The sequence below is a fragment of the Triticum urartu genome, chromosome 2 (assembly GCF_003073215.2).
Source record: "Triticum urartu cultivar G1812 chromosome 2, Tu2.1, whole genome shotgun sequence".
Taxonomy (NCBI): domain Eukaryota; kingdom Viridiplantae; phylum Streptophyta; class Magnoliopsida; order Poales; family Poaceae; genus Triticum; species Triticum urartu.
Window position 1 is genome coordinate 743,644,409 of NC_053023.1, and position 26,530 is coordinate 743,670,938.

Sequence of the window (26,530 nt, forward strand, 5' to 3'; positions counted from 1 at the left end):
ATGTCGGTCATTGTGACTGAGGAGGGTTCCGGGCCCCAGTCCGAATGGTGGATGTGGGAGTAGGACATGTTGTTCATGAATGCTTTGCTCTTGCTGGATCTAGAGGACGGTGAGGCCGTGTGGAACAACATAATCGATGCCGTTGAGGGAAAGAAGGGTCGAGATCCGGGTCAGGGCCTGGAGGGTGGATGCGCGAGCACGATAAGGCGTTTGGAAATGCCCTGGATATGGTGGATTTGGAGGAGGGTGAACCCGTGTTGAACAAATATAACCAACATTTTTTAGTTGAAAAGGAGGTCTGTATCTAGGTCCAGTCCTCGAGAGTGGTCGCGGGAGATGGACAAGGCATTCAAGAATGTAGCTGTGTTGGTGGGTCTAGTGGAGGATGAGGCCGTGTGGAACAAGATAGAGGGTATTGTTCACGATAAGAAAGCCGAGGAGTTCAAGCGTCACTATGAACATTTGGTGAGGATGTGGGTGCGATCGAGGGTGGCTAGGTGTCACTGCCCATGGACAGTGACGCTGGGAGTACCTGATACGTCTCCAACGTACCTGATACGTCTATCATTTTTTATACGTCTCCAGTGTTTAATGGGCTTTATTATGCACTTTTATATTATTTTTGGGACTAACCTATTAACCGAAGGCCCAGTGCAAATTGTTGTTTTTTGCCTATTTCAGTGTTTCGCAAAAAAGGAAAATCAAACGGAATCCAAAGGGAATGAAACCTTCGCGAGGATCTTTTTTGGAACAAACACAATCCAGGAGACTTGGAGTAGAGGTCAAGGAAGCAACGAGGTGGCCATGAGGTAGGGCGGCGCGCCGAGGGGGCAGGCGTGCCCCCCACCCTCGTGGGCCCCTCGTAGCTCCACCGACCTACTTCTTTCGCCTATATATACTCTTATACCCTGAAAACATCCAGGGGAGCCACGAAACCACTTTTCCACCACCGCAACCTTCTGTACCCGTGAGATCCCATCTGGGACCTTTTCTGGCGATCTGCCAGAGGGGGATTCGATCACGGAGGGCTTCTACATCAACACCATAGCCTCTCCGATGATGTGTGAGTAGTTTACCACAGACCTTCGGGTCCATAGTTATTAGCTAGATGGCTTCTTCTCTCTCTTTGGTTCTCAATACAAAGTTCTCCTCGATGTTCTTGGAGATCTATTTTATGTAACATTCTTTTGTGGTGTGTTTGCCGAGATCCGATGAATTGTGGGTATATGATCAAGTTTATCTATGAACAATATTTGATTCTTCTCTGAATTCTTATATGCATGATTTGATATCTTTGCAAGTCTCTTCGAATAATCAGTTTGGTTTGGCGTACTAGATTGATCTTTCTTGCAATGGGAGAAGTGTTTAGCTTTGGGTTCAGTCGTGCGGTGTCCTTTCCCAGTGACAGCAGGGGCAGCAAGGCACGTATTGTATTGTTGCCATCGAGGATAAAAAGATGGGGTTTATATCATATTGCTTGAGTTTATCCCTCTACATCATGTCATCTTGCCTAATGCATTACTCTGTTCTTATGAACTTAATACTCTAGATGCATGCTGGATAGCGGTCGATGTGTGCAGTAATAGTAGTAGATGCAGAATCGTTTCGGTCTACTTGACACGGACGTGATGCCTATGTTCATGATCATGCCTAGATATCATCATAACTATGCGCTTTTCTATCAATTGCTCGGCAGTAATTTGTTCACCCACCGTAATATATGCTATCTTGAGAGAAGCCACTAATGAAACCTATGCCCCCCGGGTCTACTTTACATCATATAAGTTTCCGTTCTACAATTCTAGTTTACTATTTATTTTTGCAATCTTTATTTTCCAATATATACAACAAAAATACCAAAAATATTTATCTTATCATCTTTATCAGATCTCACTTTTGCAAGTGGCCGTGAAGGGATTGACAAACCCTTTATCTCGTTGGTTGCAAGGTTCTTATTTGTTTGTGCAGGTACTAGGCGACTTGCGTGTAGTCTCCTACTGGATTGATACTTTGGTTCTTGAAAACCGAGGGAAATACTTATGCTACTTTGCTGCATCACCCTTTCCTCTTCAAGGGAAAACCAACCCATGCTCAAGAGGAAGCAAGAAGGATTTCTGGCGCCATTGCCGGGGAGATCTACACTCAAGCCAAGACATACCAAGTACCCATCACAAACTCTTATCCCTCGCATTACATTATCTTCCATTTGCCTCTTGTTTTCCTCTCCCCCACTTCACCTTTGCTGTTTTATTCGCCTCTTTTCTGTTCGCCCTTTTTCCGTTCGCCTTCTTTCGCTTGCCTCTTGTGTGATTGTGTTGGATTGATTGTTTGTCACGATGGCTCAAGATAATACTAAATATGTGACTTCTCCAACACCAGCAACAATGATTTTATTAGCACTCTGATTGCTCCTCTTACCGATGCTGAATCTTGTGAAATTAATACTGCTTTGCTGAATCTTGTCATGGAAGATCAATTTGCTGGCCTTCCTAGTGAAGATGCCGCTACCCATCTAAACAGCTTTGTTGATTTAAGTGATATGCAAAAGAAGAAAGATGTGGATAATGATATTGTTAAACTGAAGCTATTTCCATTTTCGCTTAGAGATCGTGCTAAAACTTGGTTCTCTTCCTTGCCTAAAAATAGTATTGATTCATGGACTAAGTGCAAAGATGCTTTTATCTCTAAGTATTTTCCTCCCGCTAACATCATCTCTCTTAGAAACGATATTATGAATTTTAAGCAACTTGATCATGAGCATGTTGCACAAGCTTGGGAGAGGATGAAATTAATGATACGTAATTGCCCTACATATGGTTTGAATTTATGGATGATTATACAGAATTTTTATGCTGGATTGAATTTTGCTTCTAGAAATCTTTTAGATTCGGCCGCGGGAGGCACTTTTATGGAAATCACTTTAGGAGAAGCTACTAAACTCTTAGATAATATTATGGTTAATTATTCTCAATGGCACACCGAAAGATCTACTAGTAAAAAAGTTCATGTGATAGAAGAGATTAATGTTTTGAGTGGAAAGATGGATGAAATTATGAAGTTGTTTGCTAATAAGAGTGTTTCTTCTGATCCTAATGATATGCCTTTGTCCACTTTGGTTGAGAATAATAATGAATCTATGGATGTGAATTTTGCTGGTAGGAAAAACTTTGGTAATAACGCGTTAGAGGAAACTTTAATTCTAGGTCGTTCCCTAGTAATTCCTCTAATAATTATGGTAATCCCCACAACAACTCTTATGGAAATTTTAATAAGATGCCCTCTGATTTTGAGACTAGTGTTAAAGAGTTTATGAATTCGCAAAAGAATTTCAATGCTTTGCTTGAAGAAAAATTCCTTAAGATTGATGAGTTGGCTAGGAACGTGGATAGAATTTATCTTGATGTTGATTCTTTGAAACTTAGATCTATTCCACCTAAGCATGATATCAATGAGTCTCTCAAAGCCATGAGAATTTCCATTGATGAGTGCAAAGAAAGAACCGCTAGGATGCGTGCTAAGAAAGATTGCTTTGTGAAAGCGTGTTCTTCTAGTTTTCATGATAATAATGATGAAGATCTAAAAGTGATTGGTGTGTCTCCTATTAAATCTTTGTTTGCCAATATGAATCTTGTTAAAGATGGGACTGGAGATGAGTCAACTTTAGTTAAAAGGCGTCCCAATGATTCAGAGTTTTTTGATCTTGATGCAAAAATTGGTAAAAGTGCGATTGAAGAGGTCAAAACTTTACATAGCAATGAACCTACTATTTTGGATTTCAAGTAATTTAATTATGACAATTTCTCTTTGATAGATTGTATTTCCTTGTTGCAATCCGTGTTAAATTCTCCTCATGCTTATGATCAAAACAAAGCTTTTACTAAACACATCGTTGATGCTTTAATGCAATCCCATAAAGAAAAGCTTGAACTAGAAGTTTCTATCCCTAGAAAACTTTATGATGAGTGGGAACCTACTATTAAAATTAAGATTAAATATTATGAATGCTATTCTTTATGTGATTTGGGTGCTACTGTTTCCACAATTCCAAAAACTTTGTGTGATGTATTAGGTTTCCGTGAATTTGATGATTTTTCTTTAAATTTGCATCTCGCGGATTCCACCATTAAGGAACCTATGGGAAGGATTAATAATGTTATTATTGTTGCAAATAGGAATTATGTGCCCGTAGATTTCATTGTTCTTGATATAGATTGCAATCCTACATATCCTATTATTCTTGGTAGACCTTTCCTTAGAACGATTGGTGCAATTATTGACATGAAAGAAGGAAATATTAGATTCCAATTTCCGTTAAGGAAAAGTATGGAACACTTTCCTAGAAAGAAAATTAAATTACCTTATGAATCTATTATGAGAGCCACATATGGACTGCATACCAAAGATGACAATACTTAGGTTTATCCTTGTTTTTATGCCTAGCTAGGGGTGTTAAACGATAGCACTTGTTGGGAGGCAACCCAATTTTATTTTTGTTCCTTGCTGTTTGTTCCTGTTTAGTAATAAATAAATCATCTATCCTCTGTTATTATTGTGTTTTTATGTTTTAATTAGTGTTTGTGCCAAGTAAATCCTTTAGGATCTTCTTAGATCATTGTTGTTTGATCTTGCTGGAAAAAAAACAGAAAGTATGCGCTCACGAGAATATTTTTCATTTTTTTACCAGAGAGCGATAAAATACCAATTCCAACTGCAGTAGATCAATATACAAATTTATTAAGGATTTCCTAATTTCTCAGGATTTGTGGAGTTACAGAAGTATTCGAAACCTACAGATTACTACAGACTATTGTGTTTTTGACAGATTCTGTTTTTCGTGTGTTGTTTGCTTATTTTGATGAATCTATGGCTAGTATCGGGGGGTATGAACCATAGAGAAGTTGGAATACAGTAGGTTTAACACCAATATAAATAAAGAATGAGTTGATTACAATACCTTAAAGTGTTGGTTTCTTTTCTTATACTAACGGAGCTCATGAGATTTTCTCTTGAGTTTTGTGTTGTGAAGTTTTCAAGTTTTGGGGTAAAGATTTGATGGATTTTGGAATAAGGAGTGGAAAGAGCCTAAGCTTGGGGATGCCCAAGGCACCCCAAGGCATAATTCAAGGACAACCAAAAGCCTAAGCTTGGGGATGCCCCGGAAGGCATCCCCTCTTTCGTCTTCGTCTATCGGTAACTTTACTTGAGGCTATATTTTTATTCACCACATGATATGTGTTTTGCTTGGAGCGTCTTGTATGATTCGAGTATTTGATTTTTAGTTTACCACAATCATCCTTGCTGTACACACCCTTTTGGAGAGACACACATGAATCGGAATTTATTAGAATACTCTATGTGCTTCACTTATATCTTTTGAGCTAGATAATTTTGCTCTAGTGCTTCACTTATATCTTTTTAGAGCACGGTGGTGGTTTTGTTTTATAGAAATTATTGATCTCTCATGCTTCACTTATATTATTTTTGAGAGTCCTTTAGAATAGAATGGTAATTTTCTTTGGTTATGAAATTAGTCCTAATATGATAAGCATCCAAGATGGGTATAATAAAAACTTTCATATAAAGTGCATTGAATACTATGAGAAGTTTGATACTTGATGATTGTTTTGAGATATGAAGATGGTAATATTAGAGTCATGCTAGTTGAGTAGTTGTGAATTTGAGAGATACTTGTGTTAAAGTTTGTGATTCCCGTAGCATGCACATATGGTGAACCGTTATGTGATGAAGTCAGAGCATGATTTATTTATTGATTGTCTTCCTTATGACTGGCGGTCGGGGATGAGCGATGGTCTTTTCCTACCAATCTATCCCCCTAGGATCATGCGCGTAGTACTTTGTTTCGATAACTAGTAGATTTTTGCAATAAGTATGTGAGGTCTTTATGACTAATGTTGAGTCCATGGATTATACGCACTCTTACCCTTCCACCATTGCTAGCCTCTCTAGTACCGCGCAACTTTCGTTGGTACCATAAACCCACCATATACCTTCCTCAAAACAGCCACCATACCTACCTATTATGGCATTTCCATATCCATTCCGAGATATATTGCCATGCAACTTTCCACCGTTCCGTTATTTATGACACGCTTCATCATTGTCATATTGCCTTGCATGATCATGTAGTTGACATTGTATGTGTGGCAAAGCCACCATTCATAATTCTTTCATACATATCACTCTTGATTCATTGCACATCCCGGTACACTGCCGAAGGCATTCACATAGAGTCATATTTTGTTCTAAGTATCGAGTTGTAATTCTTGAGTTGTAAGTAAATAAAAGTGTGATGATCATCATTATTAGAGCATTTTCCTAGTGAGGAAAGGATGATGGAGACTATGATTCCACCACAAGTCGGGATGAGACTCTGGACAAAAAAAAGAAAAAAAAGAGGCCATAAAAAAGACCCAAATAAAAAATGAGAGAAAAAGAGAGAAAGGGCAATGCTACTATCCTTTTTCCACACTTGTGCTTCAAAGTAGCACCATGATCTTCATGATAGAGAGTCTCTTATGTTGTCACTTTCATATACTAGTGGGAATTTTTCATTATAGAACTTGGCTTGTATATTCCAATGATGGGCTTCCTCAAAATGCCCTAGGTCTTCGCGAGCAAGCGAGTTGGATGCACACCCACTTAGTTTCTTTTGTTGAGCTTTCATACACTTATAGCTCTAGTGCATCCATTGCATGGAAATCCCTACTCACTCACATTAATATCTATTGATGGGCATCTCCATAGCCTGTTGATACGCCAAGTTGATGTGAGACTATCTTCTCCTTTTTGTCTTCTCCACAACCACCATTCTATTCCACCTATAGTGCTATGTCCATGGCTCACGCTCATGTATTGCGTGAAGATTGAAAAAGTTTGAGAACATCGAAAGTATGAAACAATTGATTGGCTTGTCCTCGGAGTTGTGCATGATTTAAATATTTTGTGTGATGAAGATAGAGCATAGCCAGACTATATGATTTTGTAGGGATAACTTTCTTTGACCATGTTATTTTGAGAAGACATAATTGCTTGGTTAGTATGCTTGAAGTATTATTATTTTTATGTCAATACTAAACTTTTGTCTTCAATCTTTCCGATCTGAATATTCATGCCACAATAAAGAAAATTACATTGAAAATTATGTTAGGTAGCATTCCACATCAAAAATTCTTTTTTTATCATTTACCTACTAGAGGACGAGCAGGAATTAAGCTTGGGGATGCTTGATACGTCTCCAACATATCTATAATTTTTGATTGTTCCATGCTATTATATTATCTGTTTTGGATGTTTGATGGGCTTTAATATGCTCTTTTATATTATTTTTGGGACTAACCTATTAACTGAAGGCCCAGTGCAAATTGCTATTTTTTTTGCCTATTTCAGTGTTTCACAGAAAAGGAATATCAAACGGAATCCGAAGGGAATGAAACCTTCGCGGGGATCTTTTTTGGAACAAACGCAATCCAGGAGACTTGGAGTGGAGGTCAAGGAAGCAACGAGGCGGCCATGAGGTAGGGCGGCGCGCCTAGGAGGGCAGGCGCGCCCCCCACCCTCGTGGGTCCCTCATAGCTCCACCGACCTACTTCTTTCGCCTATATATACTCTTATACCCTGAAAACTTCTAGGGGAGCCACGAAACTAGTTTTCCACCGCCGCAACCTTCTGTACCCATGAGATCCCATCTGGGAACCTTTTCCGGTGATCTGCCGGAGGGGGATTCGATCACGGAGGGCTTCTACATCAACACCATAGCCTCTCCGATGATGTGTGAGTAGTTTACCACAAACCTTCGCGTCCATAGTTATTAGCTAGATGGCTTCTTCTCTCTCTTTGGTTCTCAGTACAAAGTTCTCCTCGATGTTCTTGGAGATCTATTCGATGTAATATTCTTTTGCAGTGTGTTTGCCGAGATCAGATGAATTGTGGGTTTATGATCAAGTTTATCTATGAACAATATTTGATTCTTCTCTGAGTTCTTATATGCATGATTTGATATCTTTGCAAGTCTCTTCGAATTATCAGTTTGGTTTGGCCTACTAGATTGATCTTTCTCGCTGCCGGGGTACTGATCCACGGGCACCTATGGGACCGGCGGACCGAGTCCCTTTCGGTTCGGCGGGGGCGGAGGTCATGCAAAGAGCGGATCGAGGCGAAACACACGAGCAGTTACCCAGGTTCGGGCCGCACGGATGCGTAAAACCCTACTCCTGCTTTGTGGTTTGTATTGAGTTCTTGCTCGGGAGCGCGGAGTGCTACAGTACACACCAGCGGCTAACGAGACCGAGCGTGAGTGTTCGAACCAGCTAACCCCCCCTCTATGTTGCGCATGGGCCTCCTTTTATATGCTCAAGGGGTCACCGACAGGTGGCAACGTAGACAAGGGCAAAAAGGGAAAGGTGCTGCGGTTGGTACAGCTACCGGCTACAGTGTATCATACCTAACCCTGACGGCAGGGGATAAGGGCATTAAATGCCCGTCTGTGTCGCCTAAACAGTGTAAAAGGGACCGTCAGGGACGCCATCGCTCGCCACGACGGCAATCTTGTCAGCGCCGCTTGCCACCGCTGACCGCTGGCTGCACAGCCTCCCACCACGTACGCTGGGAAGGGTCCCAAAGCGACACGTTGGTGGATGTGCTGGAGCGCGGACACAGAGTGGTGGCTCGCCGCAGTCGTTGTCTTGTCGCGTCCGGGAGCTTGTCACTCACCGGGCCTTGCCGGGACGCGTGGCGCGCCGCGGCAAGTTCTTTAAGATGCCTTGGGCGGCCTTCCCAGCAAGCTCCTCTTGCCGGGGTCTTGAGGTGCCTTAGTTGGCCTTCCCAGCAAGCTCCTCTTGCCGGGGTCTTGTCTCCTTGAAAGGCTCCAAAGGAACCACGGAGGACCTTGGCGGTCACCCGGCAAGCCTTGCCGCGGGATGCTGCGACTGCCCGTGCACAAGTTCGGGATACTAGGGTACCCCTACTCTAGTACACCGACAGGAGCCCCCGGGCCTGGGCCATACACGGTGCCGAGCGCTGTTGGGCCAGGCCCAAAACAGGGCACGGGCACGCGCGGCCTAGGTTACGCCGTATCTTTCTCCGTATCCACCGCGCCCTCCCCGAACGGCACGTGTTGAATGCGGTGTCGTGGGAGAGATCGTGGGTGGTTATTTTATTCGGAAATGCGGAACGTCCGCCCCCTCCCTCTTTATAAGCAGGAGAAACAGGGGCAGTTCGCACATTCGCCCGTTGCTGCTTCCAATCTCAGAAATCTCCGCCGCTCCCTCGTCTTCCCAAAGCCGAAAGAGAGCAACGCTCCGCTCCCCATTGCCACCAGCGCCACCAACGCCATCAATCTCCTCCACCACTTCCGCCATGGATCCAAAAGCCGACAAGGGGAAGCTCGTGAAGTCGACCGAGGCGCAGCGGCTTGCGGCGCTGCGGAAGGAGCGCGCAGTTTTCCCCCCCAAGCTTCCCGCGAAGGAGCTGAGGGAGAACTACTACCTCTTCTGGTCGGTGGAGACGCGAGCGCATCCACGCACGAAGGTACTCCCCGCCGCCGCCTGGAAGAAGGCCCCAAATGGATACCCCTTCTTCGCTCTGTTCTTCTACTGCAGGCTCTGCCCGCCTTTCTCTGAATTCTTCTGCGACATCATGAATACCTATGGATTCCACCTCCTTGACTTCACCCCCAATGCCGTTCTGACCATGGCAGTTTTCGCACATCTCTGCGAAAACTTTGTCGGAGTCCATCCCAACGTAGCCCTCTTTCGCCACTTCTTCATACCCAGAGTAGAGAGAGGAGAGCCTCTATCCGGCGGAATCGCCTGGATCTCAAGGGCCGGCAAGAAGGAAACCTATCTAGAGGGAGAATTCCGCGGCAAGTGGGAGGAGTGGAGGGCAGATTGGTGCTGGATTGACGAGGAGAACCCGCAGCCATTCACCGCCCGGCGCCAAACCCCAGTAGCACGCGGCAGCGATTGGAGTGACGTGGCCCCGGAAGACGACAGGCTGAAGATTGCTGTCACCCGGATCCTGCGCCTCAGGCTTGCCGGGCTTACTGTAGGCGCTGTTGGCGCAGACTTTCTTCGCCGCCGCATCGCCCCCCTGCAGGAACGGGGGAGACCCACTTGGGAGTTCAAGAACACGGCGGACATGATGAGGCTGCGGCCGGGCCTCAACTACAACTTCATAGTTCTGGAGCTCAACGCGATGCTCCAGGAGCTCTTCAAGTACGACCCCCAACATCCCGAAGTTTTCAGGTTGCCGGCGGGCGTCGTTCCGTTGTGCAACAATTCTTCGCTCGACCGCATCCGTGCAATGATGCCAGAGTGCGACTCGCATGGAATTGTGCCAACTTGGCAGGAGCCTGCAGACGACGTCGTGCAGCAATTCTTCGATGACTTGGTAGAAGTGGTGATCCACGCCGACGAGAAGGACGGCCTCACCCACGACACCACCGATGCGGAGATGGCACTTATCGCCACCAGGCTGGAAGAGGCGGCGGCAGCCACGGCCGCGGGCGAGTTTGGATTTACTGTGGAGGAGGCAGATGTAGCAGAGGCGGCAAGCCGTGCCGAGCGAAGGGAGCCTGCCGGCGAGAAAGAGCTTGCCGGGCAGAACATCGAGTCGAGCGAGCCCGCCAAGGATACGAGCGGCTCGCTGGAGATCAACTCGTCTTCCACTTCGTCTTCGGGCAGCTCGCCGCAAGCAGAGCCTCCATCCCACCAAGAAGGCGTCTCCGCAAGGCCGGTGACGTAGCGGAGCGGCAAGCGGGTCAACAGTCGCCGCGCCGCGTGACACGCTCCACCGCGGCAAACACCGTTGCTGCGGGAGCGCCTCATGCTGCGACGACAACTGGAGCGGGGTCCTTCCGGACCACCGCTTCTGCTCCTGCCGCTTCTCATGCCGTGACGACAGCTGGAGCGGGGCCGTCTCAGACCGCCACCACTGCCCCCGCCAAGCGGCCAAGGGAAGCTTCTCCTCCGCCTCCTCGCGCCGGGCGCGCGCCGGACTTCGGCTTCTCTGCGTTCAGTTCCGACGAGGAAGAGGAAGAAGAGTAAGCTTCTCTTGCTGTACTTGATGTTCTTCAATCCTTGCTGTTTTGTCTTGTATCTCATTTTCTTTGCTCTGAACTTGTTCCTTTTTAGGACTCTGGCCCAGAGAGCAGCGAAGAGGGCCAAGGTCCCGGTGATTATCATCGAGGACGAGCCTACTGCGACAGCAGGAGGTGCGCCCGAGACAACCTTGCCGGACCCGGCAACTTTTCTCCAGAGCAGCCCCCAGCGTAAGTATATGGTTTGCTTTCTGCTTGTGAGGTGCGTATGGATACTCTGTCTTTGCTGATATTTGATTGCTGACTTGTGTAGGAGCAGAGCAGCCTCACCAGGAGCCAAGGGAGAATCCCCTGACAAGGAAGAATTCTCCGGCAAGGGAGGGCTTTCCGGTAAGGGAGAGGTCTCCGGCAAGGGAAGGTCTTCGGCAAGGGACAACACCAGCGGCCACCCGACGGCGGAGACCACGACTACAAAAACCGGTACAGGTGATCCTTTTGCTGAAAAACTTTCCCTGGGTTCTTCTTCTTTTGATCTTCTTTTTGTTGGATTTTTGCTTGACTCTTCCCCTTTTCCGGCTGTCAGACCCATCCGCTGCGGAGCAGATGGAGACCGAGGTCGCCGCCGATGAAGCAGCCGGTGGTGGCGATGCCGCCAAGGCTGCCGCCGCGGCAACTGGCGAGGGGTCTGGCGATCGCACTGACGGCCCTAAGGCCGCAGGAGCGCCAGGCGCTGCACCGACCGCCGACCCGTCTGCCGCTGCCGCAGCGCCAGGCTCTGAAGAGCCCTAGCCAGGCGTATACTTGAAGGCCGGTGAAGGCGTCTTCATCAACCTCCCCTGGGCGTCGAGCTCCAGGGCACCGGTCGAGGGAGAGATCTTCGACGGGGAAGTGCTCGCCTCCGTCGGGCTGACGCTGGTTGACGCGCCAAGCAGCAGCAGCAACGAGCCCGAAGAAGAGCGGCTGCTGCGGAAGTTGATGTCGCTCTACCGCGCGCGGCAAGCCATGTTGGAATCCCGCGAGGCACTAGTCGCGAAGGCGGGAGCAGATATCGAGAAGCGCGCGGAAGAGCTCAGGGGTTTCCATCGGGAAGCCCTCTGGTCCCTGGCGGAGGAGCGGGAGCAGCTCGCTGAAGCGCAGAAGGCTTTCCTCCTCGAGAAGGCTGAAGTCGAAGAGCGGCAACGACTTGCCGCTGTGAAGCTAGCCGCGGAGGAGGGCGAGCTGGCGCAGTGGAAGGTCAATCTTGACGCCCACGAGGAGGAGCTTGCCGCGCATGAGGAAAGACTTGGCGGAGCCCTCAAGCAAGCAGAGGACGCTGCCGCCGCCGCCGAGGCCGCCAAGAAGGAGTTGGAGACGAAGGTGGCGCAGCTAGAAGCTGATCTTGCCGAGAAGGGCAAAGAGCTCAGCGCCGCCAAGGACTCCAACGCGGATGTTGAGTCGAAGCTGACCACTTTGACCAGGACGCTGGATGGCGCCAAGAAGCAGGAGGCGGCCTTGAAGGAGGAGATCAAGGCCGACAAGGCGCTGCTAGAGAGTGTTGCCGCCACCCAAAACGCCTTCAGGGAGACTGTGGAGCATTGGACGGAGAGTCTTGTGGTTGCCGCCACAGACATTGACAAGGAGTTGGCGCAGCTGGGGATGGAGGATCTCGGGTATCGCTCCGACGAGAACCTCCAACCCAGCGCCAAGCTCGTCTTGTTCGTCAAGGGCGTGGCGACGGCCCTCCAGCGACTCCGGGAGAGGATCCCGAAGCAGCTGGCCGACGAGTCGCGCAAGATCTGCGCGGGAGCTCTTCAGAAAGTGTTGGTGAAGGTGGCCTTCCGCAATCCGGGCCTCAACTTCACCAACGTCCTCAAGACCCTGCCGCCGGATGCCGATCTGGAGGGGCTCAAGGCCCTTGTCGCACCCATTGTGGACAAGGTGAGCGGGATCAAGAGGATCGAGGGCGATCGCGTAGATTAGGCCGCCCATTTCTTCTTTCCTTGTCGCTGTTTATCATGTTATGAAAACAATCTATTAGAGCTGCGACAAGCTATCTTTGTAATATAACTTTATTCTGGGTAATGATTGCAATGTTATTCCCTTTACTTGATTCCTTCCTTTGTATGTCTTTTTACCCTACGCTTTTAGGGAACTTGCCGGTGCAGGCACCTGAGCCGCGAGCGCTGAGTGCGGGACGTCAGCAGCCTGCTGGCGGTGCCGCTACCGACAAGAAACCTTGTCGCAACTAGTTGCAGCTCACTTAAGTTGTTGAGCGGACTCGAAACAAAGTAAGGGCGCAACTAGCTACGAGTTGGTTCCTCCGCGCACAGGTTTTCCATACAAAGTGCGGTCGTTCAAGGGAGATAACTTAAAAATTTTAAAAATGTGATTGCTAAAACTTTGGCAACTTAGCTTTCCTGTTGTTTGCTTCCCGGCAAGGTGAAACTTTCTTGAACGACGCTTGGTCCATACCATTATCTTCTCCTTTCCCCCCCGGCAAACTTGTGGGCGAGGGAACCTTCCTTTCCTTGCGAAAAAAGAAAGAAGAGAAAATAAAGATATGGAGCCTTGCGGCTCGTTATTGCTTACCGGGGAGTAGGTGCTGCACAAAGTGTCAGATCACATATGCAAAAAATAGAATGCATAAAAATGACAAAATGTGTGGAGCACATGAGCTTTACTTATGCACGGGGTCTGCGCCCGGCTTTGTACAAAGGATTACATGCAACAGCGGCAAGACTTGTACAAAAGGTGGTTGCCAGAACAGGTTCCGGCAACCGCGCCTTATGGGTAAAACTTACGAATATGCTCAATATTCCAGGAGTTGCTCACCGGAATGGCATCTTCGGTCTCAAGGCGGACAGCGCCAGGCCTAGTGACTCGTTTCACCCGGTAAGGGCCTTCCCACTTCGGCGTCAACTTGTTGGAATTCTTGGCGGACTGAACACGCCGAAGAACAAGGTCGCCTTCCTCGAGACTTCTGGCGTTAACTTTGCGGCTATGGTAGCGGCGCAAAGCTTGCTGGTAGCGAGCAGCTCGCATAGCAGCCTGAAGACGGTCTTCCTCAAGGAGCAGCGCGTCATCTTGTCGCAGCTGCTCTTGCTCGAGCTCATCATAAGCGAGCACTCGAGGTGACCCGTATACGAGTTCTGTGGGGATAACTGCCTCTGCTCCATAGACTAGAGCGAAAGGTGTCTGTCCAGTGGCTCGATTTGGCGTCGTTCTGATCGACCAAAGAACCACCGGCAGCTCCTCGATCCAGTTTCTTCCGCACTTGTGCAGCCTGTCGAAAGTCTTGGTCTTGAGCCCGCGCAGCACTTCAGCATTTGCCCTCTCCGCTTGACCGTTGCTTCTCGGGTGAGCAACAGAAGCGAAACAGATCTTGGCGCCAAGATCTTGGACGTACTGCATGAAGGTGCGGCTCGTGAATTGTGTGCCGTTGTCGGTGATTATCCTGTTAGGGATTCCGAAGCGGCAAACAATCGACCTGAAGAACTTGACTGCTGACTGTGCTGTCACCTTCCTCACTGGTTCCACTTCCGGCCACTTTGTGAACTTGTCGATTGCAACGTACAAGTACTCAAAGCCCCCGACTGCTCGGGGAAAGGGGCCGAGGATGTCGAGCCCCCAGACCGAAAATGGCTAGGATAAAGGGATCGTCTGGAGAGCTTGAGCTGGTTGGTGTATCTTCTTGGAATGGAACTGGCACGCTTCACACTTGGTTACTTGTGCAGTTGCATCCTGGAGGGCTGTCGGCCAAAAGAAACCTTGCCGGAATGCTTTGCCGACAAGTGCTTTTGCACCAATGTGGTGACCACATATGCCTCCATGTATCTCTGCCGACAGCTTTTGTCCGTCTTCCCGGTGAATACACTTCAATTTCACACCGTTGAGTCTTCTTCTGTACAGTGTCTTATCGACAAACTGGTACATACTTGACTGTCGGGCTACTCTTTCCGCTTCTTCTTGCTCTTCGGGAAGTTCTCCTGTCTGAAGGAAACGGACAATCTGGTAACGCCAGGGTTTTCCCAGTCACGACGTTGTAAAACGACGGCCAGTGAATTGTAATACGACTCACTATAGGGCGAATTCGAGCTCGGTACCCGGGGATCCTCTAGAGTCGACCTGCAGGCATGCAAGCTTGCCGGAGCAAAACTTGTCGGGAGCTTCTGCTTCAACGGAACAAACCCTAGGGCTTGCCGGAGCATCTTGCTCCTCAGCACTCTTGGTGTTGGTCTCAGCTGCTGCGGGAACATCCGCTTCTACGGCGAGAAGCTGCGTCTCTGCCGGAGCTTGACGTTCCCCGACAAGCTTGCCGGAGCAAAACTTATCGGGAGCTTTTGCTTCAACGGAACAAACCCTGGGGCTTGCCGGGGCAGACTGCTCCTCAGCGCTCTTGGCGTTGATCTTGGGGACCTTCTTGGCGGCGGCTTCGGGAAGCTCTGCCGGCAAATAGCCACCAGAAATCAACTTCCTCTTCTTGCTCTGTCCAGTTGATGGCGTTACGGACGGTTGAGTCAGCTTGAGCACAAAGATCCCTGGTTCCACAGGTAATTTAAGTGCGGCGCACTTTGACAGGCCATCGGCAATGGCGTTCTGAGCTCTTGGAACATGCTCCATTTGTAGGTCGTCAAAGTGCTCTTCTAGCTTTCTTACTTCGTCGACGTAGGCTTCCATCAACGGACTCTGATAGTTCTTGTTTACTTGGCGGACGATAAGCTGTGAGTCACCCCTGACAATGAGCTTCTTGATCCCAAGGTCTGCCGCGATCCTAAGACCGGCAAGCAAGCCTTCATACTCTGCAGTATTGTTTGTTGCTTGCTCCTTGGGAAAGTGCATCTGGACTACGTACTTGAGGTGCTCTCCGGTGGGTGCGACAAGTAGCACGCCAGCGCCGGCGCCTTGCAGCGAAAAGGCACCATCAAAGTACATCAGCCACTCTTTGCTTGCTTCCTTGACGGGGATGCTCGTTTCTGGAATTTCTTCATCTGGTGTTGGCGTCCATTCTGCTATGAATTCTGCCAATGCTCTGCTCTGGATAGTTGAAGTGCTCTCAAACTTGAGGCCAAAGCTTGACAGTTCCAGTACCCACTCAACAATCCTGCCTGTCGCTTCTGGATTCTGTAGTATCCTCTTCAGCGGAAAGCGAGTGACAACTGTGATCTCATGTGCTTGGAAGTAATGGCGCAGCTTTCTCGAGGCCATGAGAAGGCCGAAAAGCAATTTCTGCACGCCAGAGTACCTTGACCTAGCCCCCTGCAGAAGGGAACTGACAAAGTAAACTGGGCGCTGCACCATTTTCTTCTGTGTCTCCTCGTGCATCTGCGTAGATCCATCTTTGTCGGGACCAGAGCTTGCCGGGGAAGCCCCTTGCTTGTCGCTGGATGCGCTTGCCGTGGTTGCTGGCTCGTCATCTGCCTCCCTCTCTGCTACTAACGCAGCACTAACCACTTGATTGGTTGCTGCTATGTACAGCAGCAACTTCTCTTGTGGCTTAGGTGCGACAAGTATTGGAGGGGAGGACAGGTATCTCTTCAAGTCTTGCAGCGCAGCCTCCGCTTCCGGAGTCCATTTCATTGGACCTGCCTTTTTCAATAATTTGAAAAACGGCAGGGCGCGCTCAGCAGACCTAGAGATAAACCTGCTGAGAGCAGCCACGCAACCGGCAAGTCTTTGTACATCCTTGACGCGCTTTGGTGCTTCAATCTGCTCAATGGCCTTGATCTTGTCGGGATTGGCTTCAATTCCCCGTTGAGACATGAAGAACCCGAGAAGCTTGCCGGAGGGAACTCCAAACACACACTTTTCTGGGTTGAGCTTGAGGCTGATCTTACGCAGATTTGCAAAGGTCTCGTCTAAATCTTGGATCAGAGTTGCCTTGTCCTGGCTCTTGACCACTATATCATCCATGTAGGCTTCCACATTTCTGTGTATTTGTGGCTCAAGAGCGACATGGACTACTCTTGCAAATGTTGAACCAGCATTTTTTAATCCGAAAGGCATCCGTATGAAACAGTACGTGCCACATGGAGTAATAAATGCGGTCTTCTCCTCATCCTCTTCTGCCATGAAGATCTGATGGTATCCTGAGTATGCATCAAGAAATGAAAGCAAATCACATCCGTCTGTGGAGTCACCAATCTGGTCAATGCGCGGCAAAGGAAATGGGTCTTTGGGACAAGCTTTGTTAACATCGGTAAAATCGATACAAAGTCTCCATTTCCCGTTCGCCTTGCGCACGACTACAGGATTGGCCAACCACGTAGGATGGAGCACTCCTCTGACAAGGCCTGCTGCTTCCAATTTCTTGATCTCTTCTGCAATAAATTCTTGGCGCTCCACTGCTTGCTTCCTAACTTTCTGCTTGACGGGCCGCGCATGAGGACAAACGGCGAGGTGGTGCTCAATTACTTTCCTGGGAACACCGGGGATGTCAGACGGTTGCCACGCAAACACATCGACGTTCGCCCGCAGGAAAGCAATGAGCGTGCTTTCCTATTTAGGGTCGAGAGTGGCACTGATGGTGAAGGTACCACCAGTGCCGTCCTCCTTGGTGGACACCTTCTTCGTCTCTGGTGGAGCTGCCATCGTCTTCTTACACTTGTCGGTGGAGCTCGATGGTGCGTCCTCGACGGCAGCGCAGCACTCCGAAGAGGTGCGCTTGCCGGAGTGGGCATCGGAACTCTTGCCGGACTTGGTCTTCTTCTTCCCCTCGGGAGCTTCAGCGGCAAGTGACTTGCGGTCTGCTGCGGCTGCTGCTTCCCGGTAGATCTTGTCGGTGCAGATAAGAGCATCCTTCTTGTCGCCAGGGACAGAGATGACGCTTATCGGGCCTGGCATCTTCAGCATGTTGTATGCATAGTGAGAGGCTGCCATGAACTTGGCGAGTGCTGGACGGCCAAGTATCCCATTGTAAGGCAACGGAATATCGGCAACGTCAAAAGTGACCCTCTCAGTTCTGAAGTTGAGCTCGCTGCCAAATGTTACTGGCAACGTGACCTTCCCCTTCGGCTTGCTCCTTCCCGGGTTGATTCCTTGGAATGTGCCGGTCTCTCCGAGCTCGCTGTCAAGGATCTGGAGTTTCTGGAGTACAGCGGAGGAGATCAGGTTCAAGCCGGCCCCGCCGTTAACTAACATCTTAGTGACCTTGAGGTTGCGGATAGTTGGCGAGACCAACATCGGCAAGCACCCGACCGCAGTTGTGCGGTCAGGGTGGTCCTTAATATCAAAGATGATAGGCGTGTTGGACCATTTCAGAAGCTTGCGTGACTCGACAGGTGGTTCTGCTGCACTGACTTCCCGCACCCACTGCTTGAGTTGGCGGTGCGAAGTATGCAGAGAAGCACCACCGTCAATGCACAAGACCTCTGTGGCTTTCTGGAACTCCTGCTCACTGGTCTCAACATCATCCATGTCTTCGTCGTCGTCGTCGTCGTCTTCATCCTTGTCGCGGCCGCGGGGAGGTCTGTCTCCTTGCCGCTGCTTGGCCTTGCCGCGGCGTCCTCCCCGGCCGGCGCGCTTCTTGCCAGATTCTCCAGCGCCTCCTTGGGCCCTCTCCTTGTCTCGTCGCTCGTACTTAGCCTTTTGCTGCTGGACAAGCTGCTCGACCTTCTTGCAGCTCTGGAGGTCATGGCCCTTGGTGCGGTGAATCTTGCAGTACTGCTTGTCGGTGCCGTCCTGCTTGTCGGCGACCGCCACAGCCTGACAGTTGGTGCATGTGGCAACCTCCTTGCCGGAGCTACCAACTTTGGCTTTCTTGGCGCCACCCTCGTTGCCGGACTGCTCAACGACTAGCACATCTTTGCCTTTCTTCTTCCTGTTCCGCCGCCGGTTTTTCTTTGCCGGGGCAGCATCCTCACTGTCAGATCCTCCTGCTCCTATATTCTCTCCGGGGAGTTTCCTCCCTTCTTCAGCACATGCACACTTGTCGGCCAGGGCATACAGCTCACTGACATCTCTGATCTTGCACATCGCCATCTCCTCCCGCATCCTGCGGTTACGCACGTTCTGATGAAACGCGCTGATGACCGCGGCAGGGTGGACATCTGGGATGTTGTGCTGCACACGGCTGAATCTCTGAATATACTTGCGCAGGGGCTCTCCTTCCTTCTGGGCTAGCAAATGAAGGTCGCTCTCTTGGCCATGAGGTTTGTGGCCGCCTGTAAAGGCACCGACAAACTGATGGCATAGGTCTGCCAAGAGGATATGGAGTTGTCTTGCAAGTGCATGAGCCAAGACCTGACGTTGGGCTTTAGCACCAGCGGGAAGTAGTTGGCAAGGATCTTGTCGTCCCGCCCCCCGGCAGCCTGCACCACGATGGTGTAGATGCTGAGGAACTCCGACGGATGCGACTTGCCGTCGTACTTCTCTGGTACGTCTAGCTTGAAATTCTTCATACTGGGCCACTGGACTTGCCGCAGCTCACGGGTGAACGCAGGGCAACCTACCGCGTACAACAAGTCGCCTGGTTCCCCTGGCGCATGCATGTCGACAGAGGGCCCAGCGCGCTGGTCTGATTGACGCCGCGCTTCTCTTCAGCGCTCGATGCGAGTACGAGCGTCTTCTTGCTGTCGTTCGTGAAGAACTTGGCGCTGATCGCGGCGAGCTCGCGGATCTGACGACGCGGTGGAGTCGCTGTCGAGGTGGATCCGACGAGTCGGTGATCTTGGCCTTCGGGGCAGAGAGTGCACAGAGGTTGCACCCCCACCGGTCTTGTCGCCACCGGCTCGTGCCTGGCTGACTTGCCGCGGCTGCGACGTGCTCGGCTGCCGCTGAGTGTCGCCGTTGGCGAAGCCGATGAGACTCTAGATGGTGGCCCTCCAGTCGTCGATCTTGTCTGCTGTTGGAGGGTAGTCTAGGAGCAGTTGAGCTCGCGCCAAAGCTTTTGCTGCAGTGGCGGGTGGTGGTGGCGAACGGTGCGAGGAGAGGGATATGCTCGGACTCCTAACTATGTTAGAAGGAGCAGTATCCCGTCCAGGCGACCGCGCCTCGCTCGTGCCAGCATGTTGGTGTGCATGCTGGTCTTGAACACTCCGAGATCCACCAGCTCGATCTTGGTCCAGCAAGCGCATGGTACTATGAGCACCGTGACGCTGCTGGTCCCGCGCCTCATGAGATGGGCGCGGTGCATGTACGGACGCCGAGGTCTTGGAGTGCGCCCGGTCGTTGTGGGAGCCGGCTACGCCGCCGATAGGAAGCGCAGCCTTGTCCTTGGACCTGGCAGCACCGTGAGCTCCCTCGTCGACGCCCGTTCTTCCGCCGGCGTCCGCCCCATCAGCCGTTTGCTCCGGTGGTAGCGGGGCGGACGGAGCAGCCGCCTCCGAAGCCTTCTTTTTCGGTGGCATGTCGATGAAGATGATGGAGATCTAGCTCGCGTGAACGCCGGATCTGGTTCACACAACTTCGACGCCCCCTACCTGGCGCGCCAAAGATGCCGGGGTACTGATCCACGGGCACCTATGGGACCGGCGGACCGAGTCCCTTTCGGTTCGGCGGGGGTGGAGGTCGTGCAAAGAGCGGATCGAGGCGAAACACACGAGCAGTTACCCAGGTTCGGGCCGCACGGATGCGTAAAACCCTACTCCTGCTTTGTGGTTTGTATTGAGTTCTTGCTCGGGAGCGCGGAGTGCTACAGTACACACCAGCGGCTAATGAGACCGAGCGTGAGTGTTCGAACCAGCTAACCCCCCTCTATGTTGCGCATGGGCCTCCTTTTATATGCTCAAGGGGTCACCGACAGGTGGCAACGTAGACAAGGGCAAAAAGGGAAAGGTGCTGCGGTTGGTACAGCTACCGGCTACAGTGTATCATACCTAACCCTGATGGCAGGGGACAAGGGCATTAAATGCCCGTCTGTGTCGCCTAAACAGTGTAAAAGGGACCGTCAGGGATGCCACCGCTCGCCACGGCGGCAATCTTGTCAGCGCCGCTTGCCACCGCTCACCGCTGGCTGCACAGCCTCCCGCCACGTACGCTGGGAAGGGTCCCAGAGCGACACGTTGGTGGATGTGCTGGAGCGCGGACACAGAGTGGTGGCTCGCCGCGGCAAACGCCTTGCCACGGTCGTTGTCTTGTCGCGTCCGGGAGCTTGTCGCTCACCGGGCCTTGCCGGGACGCGTGGCGCGCCGCGGCAAGTTCTTTAAGATGCCTTGGGCGGCCTTCCCGGCAAGCTCCTCTTGCCGGGGTCTTGAGGTGCCTTAGTTGGCCTTCCCGGCAAGCTCCTCTTGCCGGGGTCTTGTCTCCTTGAAAGGCTCCAAAGGAACCACGGAGGACCTTGGCGGTCACCCGGCAAGCCTTGCCGCGGGATGCTGCGACTGCCCGTGCACAAGTTCGGGATACTAGGGTACCCCTACTCTAGTACACTGACACTCGCAATGGGAGAAGTGCTTATCTTTGGGTTCAATCTTGCGGTGTCCCTTCCCAGTGACAGCAGGGGCAGCAAGGCACGTATTGTATTGTTGCCATCAAGGATAAAAAGATGGGGTTCATATCATATTGCTTGAGTTTATCCCTCTACATCATGTCATCTTGCCTAATGCGTTACTCTGTTCTTATGAACTTAATACTCTAGATGCATGCTGGATAGCGGTCGATGTGTGGAGTCATAGTAGTAGATGCAGAATCGTTTCAGTCTACTTGACACAGACGTGATGCCTATGTTCATGATCATGCCTAGATATCATCATAACTATGCGCTTTCCTATCAATTGCTCGGCAGTAATTTGTTCACCCACCGTAATATATGCTATCTTGAGAGAAGCCACTAGTGAAACCTATGGCCCCTGGGTCTACTTTACATCATATAAGTTTCGGATCTACAAGTCTAGTTTACTATTAATTTTGCAATCTTTATTTTCCAATTTATACAACAAAAATACCAAAAATATTTATCTTATTATCTTTATCAGATCTCACTTTTGCAAGTGGCCGTGAAGGGATTGACAACCCCTTTATCGCGTTGGTTGCAATGTTCTTATTTGTTTGTGCAGGTACAAGGCGACTTGCGTGTAGTCTCCTACTGGATTGGTACCTTGGTTCTTCAAAACCGAGGGAAATACTTATGCTACTGTGCTGCATCACCCTTTCCTCTTCAAGGGAAAACCAACGCATGCTCAAGAGGTAGCAGTACCGAGGAGGGAGGTTCCGGCGGGAAGAAGGGCAGTGGCACGGTAGGAGGAGGATGGGGATGGCATGGGTAGAAGGGGTCATCCAATTATGTCGAGTACTGGAAGAGATCCTCTAGACTTAGGATGAGCATAGGATTGTGCCACCAGCCTTCGTTTCGACGCACCAGAATGATATATTGCTGCTATAGATGCTTGATTCCGATGATTAATCTACGCAATCATCATATGGTATTAGGGTGGATATTGCAAATGTGATGCTTATGTAGTTTACCTATTCTCATGGTACTATGGTTTCAATATGTTAGTAGAGCTTCCATTTTGTGTATTGGGAGATTAATGATATTGCCTTTGTTTTCGTTGACTAGAAAGTTGCGCTCGTGCACTAGATGGTCGATTGGTTGCTTTGGATGATTAATCCATGTAAATATCATACAGTATTGGGGTAGATATTGCAAATCTTGTGCTCGCATTGTTTACCCACTCTCATGGAATTAGGAGGTGAATACGTTAGTAGAGCTACCTTTTGTGTGTATTCGGGAAGTACCGATGTTGCCTTTATTTTCGTTGATGAGAAAGTTGCACTGGTGCTCTAGATGCTTGATTGATTGCTTTGGATGATTGATATGTGTAATCATCATATGGTGTTATTAGGGAGGATATTGCAAATCTGATGCTCACATTATTTACCTCTTCTCACGGCCTTGTGGTGTGAATACATTAGTTGAGCATCCTTTTGTTTACTTGTCGTTAACTTTGAGTCTCCCCTCCATTTTCTTCCTAGATTTGGCCATTGTGCACAATCAGAGAAGAATAAGATCAATTGTAATGGTATTGCTTCATTGGTCGTGGAATGATATATTGAACTAGACAAACTACTGCCCTCGAATTCAAATGAGAAAGGGTGCATAGACTTGGTAGTTTATGATGAGGATGTTTTGTTCATATCGACAACTTCCTACCTTTTCCTGATCCATCTTGAGATGTTCCAATCCGAGAAACTACCCAATGCCAACTACAATTATTGTAAAAAGTGTAACCTACATTGCTTAAGTGTAGCCGACGAAACATTGCAAGTTGCACTTTTCATTGAATGGAAATTGCTTTAATCTTAGCAAAAATATAGGAAAGCATGGCTATTCATTTCTTGAGTGAATAATAGATCTAAAATTCTAAGTTTGCACAACTATCTTTTATGTCTTAGCAGATTTACTTTATGCCCGGTATCAACATGGTAAAGCATAGATGATACTTGTTCGGGCCCGAAGGTTGGATGCAGGAGCAGGCTAGGGCGTTCCAGAGTGCACTAGCACGATGGATCTGGAGGAGGATAAAGCCATGTGGAACAAGAGAGCCCAGTGTCGTTGTGGGGAAGAAGGATTTGTATCCGGCTCTGGGCCCAGAGGGTCAACGTGGGAGCAGGACAAGGCATTTGAGAATGCGCTAGCGATGGTGGATCTCGATGAGGGTGAAGTCATGTGGAACAAGATAACTAACGTCATTGAGGGGAAGACAACTGAGGGGGTCAAGCAACACTATGAGCTATTGGTGGAGGGAGGGGATGCCAACGTGGTAGGTCGGGTGCCACTATCCATGTACTCCAATGGCCGGAGTCCCTAGGAGGGAGGCTCCGACAGAAAGAAGGGTGATGGCAGGGTAGGAGGATGACGGGGAAGGCATGGGCAGAATGGGTCGTCCAAGTCTTTGGAGCAAGAGTGCCAAAAGGGATCATTTGGAATAAAGATGAGCATAGTTTCGTGCCTCCAGCCTTTGTTTCCATTCACTAGAAAGATGTGATGCTTCTCTAGATGCTTGATTGGTTGCTTCTGATGATTAATCTGTGCAATCACCATATGGTGTTATAGTGGATATTGAAAATATGATGCTCTGTAGTTTACCTACTCTCATGGCACTTTGGTGTGAATACATTAGTATAGAGCTTCCTTTTGTGTGTATTGGGAAATTAATGATATTGCCTTTGTTTCCGCTGACTAGAAATTTGTGCTAGTGCTATAGATGCTCGATTGATCTGTGTACTCATCATATGGTGTTAACCTACTCTAATGGCACCGTGGTGTGAATATATTAGTTGAGCCTCATTTTGTTTACTTGCCATTAACTTTGAGTCTCCCCTACATTTTATTTTTGGATTTTGCCACTTTGCCCAATCAGGGAAGAAAAGGATCAATTGTGATGGTGTCGCTTCATGGGTCCTGGAAAGAAATATTGAACTAGTCAAACTACTTCCCTCGAATTTAAAGCAGAGAGTGTGCCTATATTTGGTAGTTTACGATGTGGGTGTACTGTTCATGTCCAGAACTGCCTACATCTTCATGAGCCATCTTGAGTCATTCTAGTCCAAGAAACTATCCAAGACAACTACAATGATAGTAGAAAGTGTAACTTACAATTTTCTAGAAATGTGTAGCTGGTGAAAGGGTGCGATTTGCACATTTCATTTATCATAACAACTAGGTAGGAAAGCATAAATATTCAGTTCTGGAGTTACTTATAGAACCAATATTCTAAGTTTACAGAACTATCTTTTATGACTTAGTGGATTTATGTGATGCCTAGAACCAACCTAGTAAAGCACATATGGTATGGATCTAGGCCCGAGGGTCGACGCGGGAGAAGGACAAGGCGTTTCAGAATGCGCTGGTTATGGTGGATCTGGAGGAGGGTGTGTCCTTGTGGAACAAGATAGCCAGACTGATGGATGGGAAGGAGGGGTCTGAATCCAGGTCTGTGCCCGGAGGGTGGACGCGGGAGAAGGACAAGGCATTGGAGAATGCGCTGGCGATGGTGGATTTGGAGGACGGTGAAGCCATCTGGAACTACATAGCCAACATGGTTGAGGCAAAGAAAACCGAGGAGGTGAAGTGGCGGTATGAGCTATTGGTGCAGGATGTGGGCGCCATCGTGGTGGGCTGGGTGCCACTGCCATGTACTCCAATGTCGGAGTTCTGAGGAGGGAGGCTTCGGCGGAAAGAAGGGCAGGAGTAGTGTAGGTGGAGGTCGGGGAAGACATGGGCAGAAGGGGTCATCCATGTCTATCGAGCAGGAGCGCCAGAAGGGATCCTCTGGATTGACAATGAGTATAGGTTCGTTCCTCCAACCTTCATTCTATTCACTAGAAAGATGTGCTGCTACTCTATATGCTTGATTGGTTGCTTCTGATGATTAATATATGTAGTCATCATGTGGTATTAGGGCGGGCATTGCAAAATCTAATGCTAAGAACACCGCCGCCACCTCCCACCTGATTTAGGGTTTTCACCCAAGGAGCAGGTGGTGGGGAGTGGAAGGGAAGACCTTGACCGATGTCTCCAAGAAGAAATTCGGCGCCTGCATGCGTTGACGTCGTCTTGGCCGGCTGGAGCTGACCAGGAGTTTCCCCCAATCTGGATCCCAACCACCAGATTCGTCCGCAGCTCGGGGGCTGGCCAACCATGCCGGCACAGCCAGGATCCAACGAGGGCGAAGCACACTACACAGGGGGCGAAGGGCAGTGACCGGATCTGGCGTCGCCAACCGCCAGGGCAGCCACGACCGGATCTGGCGCCGCCAGCCGCCAGGGCAACCATGTGAGGTCCCTGTCCACTAGAGCAGCGTTGGCCACCCAACCAGAGCCCCGACACCACGCCAACCCCGCTACACGCCACATAAGTAGGGGGGCCTCACCGGGGGACAACCGTCCCAGATCCACAGCCCTCCGTCGCGACCGGAGCAGCATAGGCCCCGTTGCCGCAGTCCCCGGCTATGCCCCAGGACTTGTCTGGCGTGAGCCTCGTGTGGTGGCGAGGGGGGAGCAGGGAGGGGAGGGGACTTCACTGGCAGGAAGGGGGTCTCCCCTGAGTCGCCCACGCTGGGCGGCGTTGGGGAGGGGAGGAGAGCTTCCTTTGCCTATATGATTAACATACATAAAATCACAAGTTTGTAGTTTATTTGTTCTTTCGGTCAGGCTTTAGTTGTCTTGGAGTTGGCAGTGTTTTCGTTGGCTGTTATCCATCTGCTTCATTCATGTAGGTGACAGTCTGGGCCATCATCGGAAACGACCATCGGTAAAAAAAATTGGTTCCTTACCTAAAATGCGATCTTGCATGTTGAAAGAAATGGTACCGTCAAAATTTTACTTTTTTATGATGATGCTTCGGTGACAGTGGGGGTGACTACTGGAAAACGTCACTGGGGAATTTCCATGATGAAAAAGGTTATACATAACACAAGTGAATCATCGCAAAATAGAGAAAATTTTGTAGTGTAACTTTGAGACCCCGCTCCATTTTCTTCATGGATTTTGCATTCAGCCCTATTAGGGAAGAAAATTATCAATTGTAATGGTGTTGCTTCATAGGTCCTGGATAGAAAT

At 49.4% G+C, this 26,530-nt stretch overlaps 1 pseudogene; it reads left to right on the plus strand.

Moving 5' to 3' along the window:
• On the plus strand, positions 1-25,128 carry LOC125538483 (annotated as a pseudogene).
• The last annotated feature ends 1,402 nt before the right edge of the window (positions 25,129-26,530 follow it).